Source organism: Vanellus vanellus (genome assembly GCF_965231255.1).
Source record: "Vanellus vanellus genome assembly, chromosome: 5".
Lineage (NCBI taxonomy): Eukaryota > Metazoa > Chordata > Aves > Charadriiformes > Charadriidae > Vanellus > Vanellus vanellus.
Genome location: NC_138910.1, coordinates 79,142,461 through 79,154,060, shown reverse-complemented (window position 1 = coordinate 79,154,060; position 11,600 = coordinate 79,142,461).

The following is an 11,600-nucleotide window of genomic DNA, read 5'->3' as shown; positions in this document are numbered from 1 at the left end:
TCCCTTCCCGCCGCCGGCTGCGGTCGGTTCTCCCGCTCCCCAGCGCCGCCCCGGGCTGGCGGGCCTTGGCCGGCCGACACAGCGAAAAGCGAGCGGCGAACGGGGCTGGTACGCGCTGCGGGGGCGGAGGCGGGGCCGCAGCCGCCCCTTAGGCCGCAGCCGCCCGTCCCGCCGGCCTCGCCAGTCTCGGCGCCGCCCGTTGGCGGCTGTGGGCGGGTGGTGCGAGCGCCTTTCTGGCTGTCCCTCGAAAGCCCGCTTGGTTTTGGCGCGCGTGCCCCCGCCTGGCGGTGCGTGTCGCTGCGGAGGGCCGCGGCTCGCTCAAGCTCGGAGGGCGATGGGGGACGGTCTGCTCTTGCGGCCATCGGCGCTTCCCTCTGGCAGCGTGCGGGGCCCCCGGGCAGGCGGCTCCCGGGCTGTCCGCAGCTTGCCCAGCCGACACGGAGTTCCAGCAAAATGCGCTGGGGTTAATACGTTTCAGGATTCAGACCGCTCTCTAAATACATGAAAGAGGTGTATCACACGCTTTATGCCTTTTTTTTTTTTTTTTCTACTCATAAACCAAGGATTACATTCATAACTCCTACGAGATCCGAGAGAAAAAGCTTTACCAGCACAGCTATGAAAAATGCAATAAATCATAGTTTTCATTGAGGCTGTTAAGACTTCAAAAAATCCTGGTATAGGGATCAGTACGCTCACAAAAGATGGTTTGTGGGAAATACTGTAGGTTACTCCGTTCTGCTCTTTCACCTGGCCCCTGCAGAGAAGGTTTGCTGACGGGGCTGTACCAGAAGGTCAGTGGAAACCTTTACGTATAAACAATGTCTGAGTGACTCAGTCTGACAATGGCTGGGAGTAAATATGTTTATTGTCTGTCACATGTATGCGGTACCTATAGATTCATCACACCATTTACAAAGGCCCCTTTCTACAGAAGAGCTAAGACTTTTTTTTTTTTTTCCTTTGGCCAGGCTAATGATACGGTTTTGTTTTAAAGGAAAAAAATCTTTGACAGTCAAACTAATGAGAGGTTGTAAAATACATCTTGTTACCTCTGAAAATATATCAAAGTAAATTTCAGGCCCCTGTGACCCCATAAGTAGATGTTCTCTATGCTTACCCTAAAGAGAAGTGCACTTTTATTTTTTTAATAAAAAGAATGAAATATTTTAAATCTAATGTCAGTCTTGCAAGAAAGCGAACATCTGCAGAACACAGTATTGTTCTGTTTATGATGAAAGACCTCAATAATTCGTTTGTGGCTTAACTTGCTGTGAATTATGAGGTCCTGTCTTTACATATACAATGGCTTCCATATTTCACAAATTCATCTGGCTCTGAAAATTGCTCTTTATTTATTCCATATAAGGCCTTACATTTTTCACAGCTCTCATCTGGCAGGAGTTGGGCAGTGTGAGATGGGAGAAACATGATGGGGGCATTGCTGTAGTAAATATTTCTTATGAAACATACATTTCAGCTACATTAAGTGTATATACTATGTTGCTATGTAATTTGATATTGCCCCCAAAGGTCAGAAATCTTTTAAAGATTCATCTTTTATCTTGAGAACTAAGGAGCTCTCTGTAGCAGTCACAATTTTTAGGCACTAATGTAAAGAGTTATATTAAAAGAGAGGCCCGTTAAGCCAAAACACTGTTGTTTATTGCAATTACATCCATGACTCCACTGGAAAACTTTTGTAAAAGTTTGCTAAGTTATTCAGGAAGACATTTTATAGGAATAGTTTCCTAACCGACTACACCATGCCCAGACCTATGCGTTAGCACCCCTTCACCTTGGGCAGAGTTACCCCAAATTTGAGCACTCAGTACAGAGCTGAAGAACAAACTGCCACTGTTTTCCTCAAGTGTGCTGTCTGCTAAATACTGAAGCAAAGTAGGCAGCCACCAAATCATGCACAGTTGCCACAGGTGCATACCATTTTTCAAAAGGTATTAGTACTGATAGTGTCCTCTCCACATCTGTGTGTATTTTACTCCACTCCCTTCAGGCAGTTCCCTCATGATTTAGGTATGCTTTTTTTTTTTTTTTTTTTTTGTATTTCCTGTACAGCAATGTATAACTTTGCAATTTGCTGAGTAAAATATGTTAGTGCTAGAACAAAATTGGAAACCTAGTGCTTAGTCTAAATAGCGATTTTAAGGCAGTTTTATTTTGAAAAGTTCTTTGCAATCTTTTTTGGTGTTTTTTACATTACTACATGAATTAATTATTACTGTAGATCAATATCCCTAAAAATACATTTGTATTATGGCAGGAATTATATATACTCTGGCAGTCATGTACATGCTTACTACACATATTTTGCTTTCTCTTACAGAGTGAAATATCCTTGTATGGCCGTACACAGACAGGCCCATCACCCAGGGAGTTGAGGTTCAGTTTCTCAAGGTATATATTGATCTAAAAATTTATTTGCTTGACTAGTGAGATTTACAAAGCTCTGAAGTTGGCTGGATACTGAGCTCCCATTGAAAGCTGCTGGATTTCCTGACCTGAGTTCTGCAGTATGACATTTAGCTCCACTTAGCAAACTTAAGTTCACTGCAGTTAATAGACACTCAGGACTACAGAGGTTCTTTTGTATGAGACAGCAAGCATGTGTAAGGAAGTCTTATCCAGGTGGGTGGTGCTCAGAAGTCATGTAACCGCTTGGTTGCTTAATAATGTGTTTCATTAAATCTGCTTTACGTTGCCAGTTTGAGAGGACGGCTGAGGAGTCGCTTCACCGGGAGCTGGAAGGTGCTGAGCAATCAAGACCGTGGTAGCAAGTGAGCGGTGTAATGACAAGAATGAAATCTCTTCAGCGTTTGGACCTTGAATCAATAACAGACTGGAATAAACTCCAAGGGCAGGAGTCCAGTTGCTCCAGGTAGGCTTGTGTTCGATATGGCAGCGCGTCCTGACAGGTCTCAAGTCAAGTGGCATGACTAGGGCTGTTTATTACTTACCGCTATTGCATTTCAATAAAAGTCTGCCCTGTCAAGTGCGTGGTTTGCGATCTGCTTTAACAAACATGATAAAAGACAATTTATGTCCAAGGATTTTACAATCTAATTCCACACGTACAAGTGTTGGGTGAGCTCCAGGTGTGCTAGGAACACCACTGGTGACTTTGGAAGGCCAAGCTTCGGGTTTAAAGTTAGGCTTGGGAACATTTACAGGCTCATGGTTTAACTTTCAGGTGCAGTAACTGAGTGAAGGAGGGAAGGGAGACGTTAGCAGACAGTATTTTTGCAGAGATTGGAAGCGTACACAGCCTTTCCCATGGCAGTTATGGGGCTTTGTTCTGTGTATTACATTTTATTTGGCTAATGAAGTAGTCAACTCATTTTTAATAGGTATAATGATTATTTTAATCAACAAATGCATCTGCCACACAACCAATACATCAAGTAAGTACAAGACAGTAAAGTACCTCTCAGACTACTTAATCAGCACATGTTTGGAACAAACTTTGCCTGCCTTTTTTCCACAGCATGAGGTCTGTTTCCAAATGTGCCCCTTCAAAGAGGCTTCTGTGTCATCCTGTGATGAGTCTGTTGTGCAGCCCAGTAGATCTCAGTGTCAGGTCTTCTTCCTGGAGGTGTTTTACTTTTTCTACTGGTAATTTCATCTCGTTATGTATAAACCTTATCCTGCTCTAAATAATTTCTCTTCTTTAACATATTCACAAATTGCTTCCTAATTCCTCATCATTGCTATTTTGACCAAACCACACATACTTCATTTTTTTGTCTTTACTCGTAAGTTAGTTCTCCCTGACTTCTAAAGACAAAGTCAATATAATTATCAGAGACATTCTGGTTGAGTGATCTTCAAGTTTGCCCTCTGTCGTCTCTATGGAAAACTGTTTGTGATATGCAGAACATTGTATTTTTTAAACTAAATTTTATATTCATTAAAGCATCGGTTCCTGTTGATTTTAGTGTACTTAATTTTAGTTCTGTGCCATCAAATGGTGATTTTGAGGTCAGTGCAGTTACAGCATTTTAGAATTTGGTCCTTTAATCTTGTTCTAATTTGTTTTTAACCATTGAAAAGGACAGAGGAATTTTCAGGTGGTTCCTGAGTAGCAATCAACAAGGTGAAGAGCGGTGAAGTCAAGGAGATGAGGTTGGTTGGGTGGGAAGCCACAGGACAAGAAGTTGAGGACATGGCAGAGATGGGCTGCCCACACCAAGTAATCAAGACTGATTTTCTCATACAGGTGGCAGCAAGACTCGAACTGCCTTTGAAGTGTATGAACTGCAGTAGGAGTCAGGATTCACTCTGCGTATTTACTCTGCATTCCTGGAGGAGATTTCAACTCAGATGTCACAAGGTAATGTTGGGAGCATGAAATGAGGCCTCATAATTAACTAATTTCAACAAACCTTCCTAGGAAACCTGTTTTGTTAATGGACGGGGTGAAATCTTAGCTGCAATTCCATCAACTGATTGTTTTCTTTAAAACAGTGCAGCCACACCCCTGCCTTTGCTTTCTTACACAGGTACACATGCATACATCAACTGCAATTACAGCCCGGGTAATCACTATATCTGAAGGTTTATGGCACACAAAGCTCTCCAGGCAGTGTCACCACTTGGCATACCCAGGACAGCTTGGTTAGCCGACTCGTGACTCGGCATTAAAAAATACTGGTGAAGCCGTGATTTATTTTTAGGCAGCAAATACAGTAGAAGCAGAAGCTCCCGTCATTGGGAAGCGGCTGCACCCACCAGCCTGACACGGTGCCCTGCTGCCCGAAAGGCACCTGCGCAGCTCTGTCTCAAAACCGGCCATCCGGCAGCCTCCCTTCCCACCTCGAAAGCTACAGGAGAGAACCTTCAGCTTAGTGAAATCTCCTCTTTACCAGCCTTTCACCCTCTCAAATTTTTATGCACCCTCCTAAAATACGTCTCCCTGACACTACTTAATGCAGGGAAATTTTTCCAGCAGGAAAACGTTCTGTTTAAATGTAAGGAAGTGGGGATTATTTTTTTTCTGTATCTCTCCAAAAATAGAGCAACAGCTAATTAAATATTTATGGAGGCTTAGCACACTCCATAAAGGAACTGTTGTTTAGAAGCCTCCGAAGCTCAGGCTTCTTACAGTAAAGGAGTGTTTCAAATACAGGCCAAAGAGGGAGCAGGTGCAAGAGGCAGTGATTGCATACGTACGGTCCTGAGACTCTCAAACATGCAAGATTAAATTATGTCTAATACTATAGACTTCACAGCCATATGTTATAAAAATAGCTGCACTGGGAAACTAGAAATCTCTATAGACATACCCAAAAATAACTGTATGAAATGCCTAGAAAGAGCAGATTCCCTAGAGGTGGGATTTCTGGACTCTTGGAGGAAGTCTCCAGTACAGAGCACTATCCCCTGCAGGAAAAAACCCCAACAACCTCTAGCTGTTGCTGAATTACAAAAATTATAGCAACTTCCAAACCCTGCACCCATATCAGCAATAGGCCTATAAATCTGTCAGGGTTCCCGTGTTGTCAGAATTATTCTGTGATTTTTGTGAACGCTGTGCAGATTGTATGCAGACAATGCGCTCTTTCAGCAGTGTTCCCGCCCCAGTCGCAGGGATCACCCGGGAAAGGTCTGTACCCTACCCTGGGCTCTCCGCGGTTCACATTAGCAAAACCTATTTTGTTCTTGAGGGATACGATTCTGGGTCAGATGCCCTACGGCAGGAAGGGTGAGAAACCATTCACAAAAATGAGAATACTGACTATAAAATGTCAAGATAGGAGTGGCTTCAGGTAGAAGGAATAGAAATCAATATTTAGGGCTCTTATTGTTTGGTGATCCGCAGTTCATGCAAGCTCTGCCCCCTTTCACAACCAGAAACACAGGAACAAATTCTCTGACTCACTTTACTACACTGGAAAGGGTAACTGAGTCTTCCCACAGCAAACAGCCTGGGACCTTCACAAACCTTCAATGATTCCTACTTGACAAGCTACATCTGCTTTCAGAGGATCTCAGATAATTCATAACCCATTATTTAACTTTGATACTGTTATGTCAAGTGCACGTGGGAACAGTTTGACCACTGCAGAAATAAAGTCCCTTTGACAGCGGTACCTCTCCAGGGCTTTGACTAGTTTCTAGCAGCTCAGGAGGACGAGTTTGTGCGATTTGACATCAGACCGAGGGGGTGAGGCAGCAGCAGAGCTACTGTCTCGTATCAGGGGTGGGATCTTCTTCACTGGATCATGCTAACATGGATCACAGAGCAACTTCATGGAACAACCCAGAGGAGAAGGGCACCCAGGAGGGAGTCAGGGAGTTACTCCAGCTCCAGTCTCTCCCATGTAAAACCTAGCCCAAAAGCTTGACCTGCGTGGCCGGTTTTTGACTAAAAAGCTTTAGATTAGGCATCCTTAAAGATGCGGACTTCAGGTCAAGCAGGAAATAATGAATTAGAAATTGCTACGGTTCTGTAAATTCCATGGTAAAGCCTGCAATGAGCTCCTTTTCATTTCAGCTTCCAAAAAGCAAACATCAGCTTGGAGGTCTGAGCCACAACCCATGACCTCAATGCACAAACCATGATGTGCTCCTCTGTGTTGGAGAGTTTATCGGTTTTGAGATGGAGATGTATAGCTCCTGATACTGCAGGCAGTATGCAGCCTTAGCTCTCATTTATCTCTCTCTTCGGAGAAAACACAGTTGGCTGTGGTCTATGAACTTCTAGAGCTGCACACGCATCTATTCTACCTAAGAAAATAACAGTAATTACACCCACAATGTAGAGATAAAGCAGTGTACATAGTTCATAAGAATATAAACGTGTGGTTCTGTACACTGAAATTCTGCCAAAGGCAAGATGGTTCTTTGACCAGGTCTGAAACAAAACATTTCTCCACAGATCTCTTTGAAAGCTAAGTTCTGTAGTGCAGAAAGAAGTGATGTTGTGTAAGTGGCCTCATTGCATTGTTAGAGGTGTTTTCCCCATACTTTGTCTGTCTATGCATATTTTCTTCCACAACTCACAGCCTACCCCTCAGTTTAATAGAACATACGGGTCCACAGCTTCACCAGTAGCAGAGGCAGTGCAGTTTTGCATTGTGGGCTGGAATTCAGAGGAGAAGCCAGGTGCTATATTGCAAGCCGGGATTAAAATACAGTGAAATCATAGAATCATAGAATGGTTTAGGTTGGAAAGGACCTTGAAGATCATCCAGTTCCAACCCCCTGCCATAGGCAGGGACACCTCCCACCAGCCCAGGTTGCCCAAGGCCACGTCCAGCCTGGCCTTGAACCCCTCCAGGGATGGGGCCTCAACAACCTCTCTGGGCAACCTGTGCCAGTGCCGCACCACCCTTAAAATGAAAATCTCTCCTCATCTCTGCTCTTAGGTCAAAATACCATCTCACAGACCTGTAACTCACTTCTGGAAGCAGAAACAGGAGGAAACACAACCTACACATTCTTGCACCATCTGCCGGTAGCATCTCCGTCGAGACACACCTAGAACAGGTTTTACAATTCTTCTCAAACCTAGATGGATACGTCCACCTTTAGAGACATGAGACCACCATTACAAAGCTTCAAGATTCAGGTGAGGATTTGCTTTTTAAAAAAAATCAAACCACAGTTGGTTCTCCATAGCAGAGCCATTTCTGCAAGGTTTTTAAGAAATTATGTAGCAAGGCCTCCGTGACTCCCAGCCTAGCCACATCAAGATGGGAACTGCAGAGCCCTTTGAATCCCTGCAGGGCAGGACAGAGCAGCCTCCACCAGCTGCTGTTGCAGTCAGTGGGCGCCAGAGCACCTGAAGAAGAGGTCTAGCCTCTCCGGCCCCATAGCCTGCTCTGCAGATGGTTGTGGTCGAATGTCTCATCACCTTCCAGGCAAAGCCTTTGGTGTGGATGGGTCTGTGCTGGCCCCGCAACAGCGCTGTGCCGGGTTATGTCCCCATTGGAGAGACATTCCCTCTGAAACTGCTGAAAACGCTCAGCTGAAGGATGGGATCCAGTGATGCCGGTCAGGTTCCTTTCCCATCCCAGAGACTTCATATATGTTAAAATTGAACACCGTGCTTTGTTACTGTCAAAGACATCACAATGTGAGTGAAATGAATGAGTCACTCAGGTAAAAATGAAACTTTAATAAAGCGTTTATAATGTTAAGGTGTGTAGGAATAGATCGGTTCCTCCTTTCTGCCCCATCCCTTACTACAAGAAGGGGCTGTAAGTGGTGGAGAGTGGTGTCAAAGAAAACAAATACCTCCTCATGCAGGCTGCAGTCTGCTGAGTTACAGCTCCAAGAAGACACAACATTAAATGCCCTTGCTTGCCTTTTAAAGAGGGTTGGAAGTTTTATAACAAGTCCATGGGAGCCCTGCGGAGCTGAGGGGTCACATTTCACCGTTCAGGCTGGAGGATGGAACCGCGGGAGACTGGGGAAATGGTCTTCTCTAGGTGCAGCCCATCAGGAGTGTTAAGAGATATGTTGTCCCTGAGCCATCAGGCACTAAACCAGTATAAAAGCAGAGAAACTCCCAGCATGGTGGGTCAGCGTGAGTTACTCAGACCATCGCTTGGACCAGAGTGACAAATCCCATGTGACTAAAAGTCTAGAAAACCGAAGCTGAGGCAGAGAACAGCTGAGCATCTCCCTGTTACGTGTGTATGTGTTCTCTCTCCTGTGAAGAGCTTCATCACAGTAAGCCCAGGGTCATGAACACACACATGCCCACTCCCTGGGTAGTTGTCGCGCTCAGCTGTCGTCACCAACACGGGCACACCAGCCTGTGCTGCTGCCAGCTGGGTGAGGATGTGCAGGCAGAGTGGGTCTGGTCTCCTTCACCCAGAAATCAGAGCTGCAGCTCATCACCCTCAGTCCTTTATTGCATTCCTCTAAAATCAAAATACTCCACGTTCCTGGCACGTGGTAAAAGCCAGCGCCGTATACACACGGCGTGGTGGTCTCATTTTCAAAGGTCAATATTGCGACAATCATGGTAGGGTCCACAAAACCTTCCCAAATTGAGCTACTTTGTTAGGTTGATATTTGTAGCACCCAGATACGTCTTGCAGAAGCATTTTGCCCCGTTCACGCTACTGACCAAAAAGTGACCGTGGCGGACTGTGGCCATGCCAGCCACGTGTGGGTGGATGGGGCAGGATTTTAGCGTTCGTAGCCCATACAAGGCAGCGAAGGGGGAGCAGTTTGCAGAGAGTCTACAAAAATGGATGTTGGCACAAGCATAACATCGTATAGAACAATAGTGATTTTGTACTGCGTTTCCAAAAGGACTCGATCACATCAGCCCCTGGCCCTGTCACTGCAGGCTCTGAACACGACATCAACTTTGTCTTCCTCCCAGCATGGGGCAGGAGCCTCACCCCGCTCCCGCCTGTCTGCTCCGGGGAGCTGCAGGGAGAAACCCCCCTGCAGAGCAGGCGAGGGCAGCATCTCTGGGAGGAATTCATCCCACCACCGGAGGGAAACCTGCTTCCCCAGGGAGTCCCTTCACCATCCAAACCACCATCCACCCTCAGAGGGATTACAGCCAGCTAGGAAGGTCTGGTCCCTGTCTTAAAAATCGCACGTAAGAAAAGCTAAATCGGGTGGTGAGAGACCGTAGGAAACCACGTTGTTCTTGTTCTTTTCCCATCTTGTATTGACCTTTGAAAATGAAACCACTTTAATCCCGAACTGGTGGCAGCCCTTGGGCGGGATCTGACTCACAGCATTTCGGACGGCAGGGCTGACCTCTTGCCGTGGAATTTCACCTAGTAATTTCTGTGGCAGAAATAAAATCCTCCGAGCGGGTTGTCTGGCTTCAGAAGTAAATTTAAGTGCCTGTGGCTTAACAAATAAACATTCTGAAAGCGCTTAATGACTCACAACCTCGCCTAAGAATAGCTGAACTTTGCAAGACCGAAACACGTAGCGGAGAATATGGCCTCTGACACTGCCCGAGCATGGAGCTGATGGGTGCGGTGGGAGAGGGTGCGACTACACCGTGGCTGCATTCCTGTCGTCCCCTCCCGGCTGCTGGCAAGCCACATCTCAGAGGCTTTTTCGGCCATAGCCACCTCGGAGCTCTCCTCCGCAAATTCACCTAATCCGATTTTAAACAATTTATCGTGTTTCATTTATACTCCCAGCAAAGCACTCCTCGTTTATCCTGGTTGTTTGAAAGCGCTATTATTCTCTTGGCTTAAAGAAGGGGGTCACAGAAGTTTTATGCGTATACATGTTACACTTTGGAGCGCCTGACATTTCATAGAAGAGAGATTCTTTGTCTTCAAGTTATCGAGCAAGTAAAACCTCAGTGACTGAAAAGGGGAACTTAGTTTGATTCTCTTTGCTCAGAAGTGGGTTTTTTGGTAGTTGTTGCTTTTCTGGGGCGCACTTGCAGAAGTGTGTGCTGTGAACTGCCACCGCTTTACTTCTTACCCCCCCACGCTCACTTCTTAGCGCTTTAATCTAACCCCAGGAAAAACAGAACAAAACACGAGTTCAGCTGCATGTCTGCAACCACAAGAGCTTCCTGTAGGTGCCCGAAGTTTCTGTTGCAAAAGCCTCGTCGTTGTCATTAAGGCTCAGGGATTGTCATAGCTTTGGGGATGAGCCTAAGGGACGGGTAGTGGTTTAGCTGCACCGTCCCAGGAGCAGCAGGAGAAGGGCTGTGCCTCGAAGGCCGTGACTGGACATCAAAGTAAGTTTGTTGTTCAGGAACGGGAGAAGAAAATAATGTAGGAGTCGTCTCCTGCCTCCACCAGCCGGTAATGCCAGAAAAAAAGTCTTTCTGATATCATGGTCCCTCTCTTTTGGGCCCTGCCAAAATCACCTGAGCAGGGGTTGTCCTGATGGCACGAAGCCCGAAGGCTCCCCTGAGACACGCTTTTCCCCTGATTCTGTGATCTGTTGTTAAAGTTGTCAGGAAATGTCTTCCTCTCGTTCAGCACGTGAGCCCCTCCCGTGGGACCGAGGGCGGACTGAGCTGAGCGCCGACCCCGCTCTGATTTACAGCATTTCCCACCCGGAGAGGAAAGATATTTGGGCTCCTCTTGAAGGATGGGGAATCACAGCGGGCTGCAGTCGTCCCGCTGGATGCTGAGTCCACAGCCCCGATGGAGGACACGGGGCCACCCCCAGCATTGCTGGAGCCACTGCTCTCCCACGCTCCAGAACAGCCGGGAGCAGGGCCGGGGTTCGCCTCTCTGTCTCAAGACAAGCGAAATCAAAAGCTTCACCTCAAGCTGACGGTATTATCGCAGGTCACTAAACTACTGATTTCTGCCTGTTCCCAGAGCCTGGAAAAGAACTGTCATTACAGCGACTTGCTGCAAGCACGTAGGTGATGAGCACGTAAATGACACGGGGGAAGGAACACGAGGAGGCTCAAAACCTAAAACTAAAATGGCATTTTCTTTACATTTTCCACACGGTCACATTAAGGTACGAGGGAGCGATGTAAACCGGACCGCGTCGAAGGGCTGAGCCGGAGAACAGCTGGTACAAATACAGCACAAGTTCTGCAGCCGCGGCCCGTCCCTGCAGATTTCCCCTTCCCACCGCCCTTGATGTGCATCTGTGCAAACAGGATGAGCCAGAAA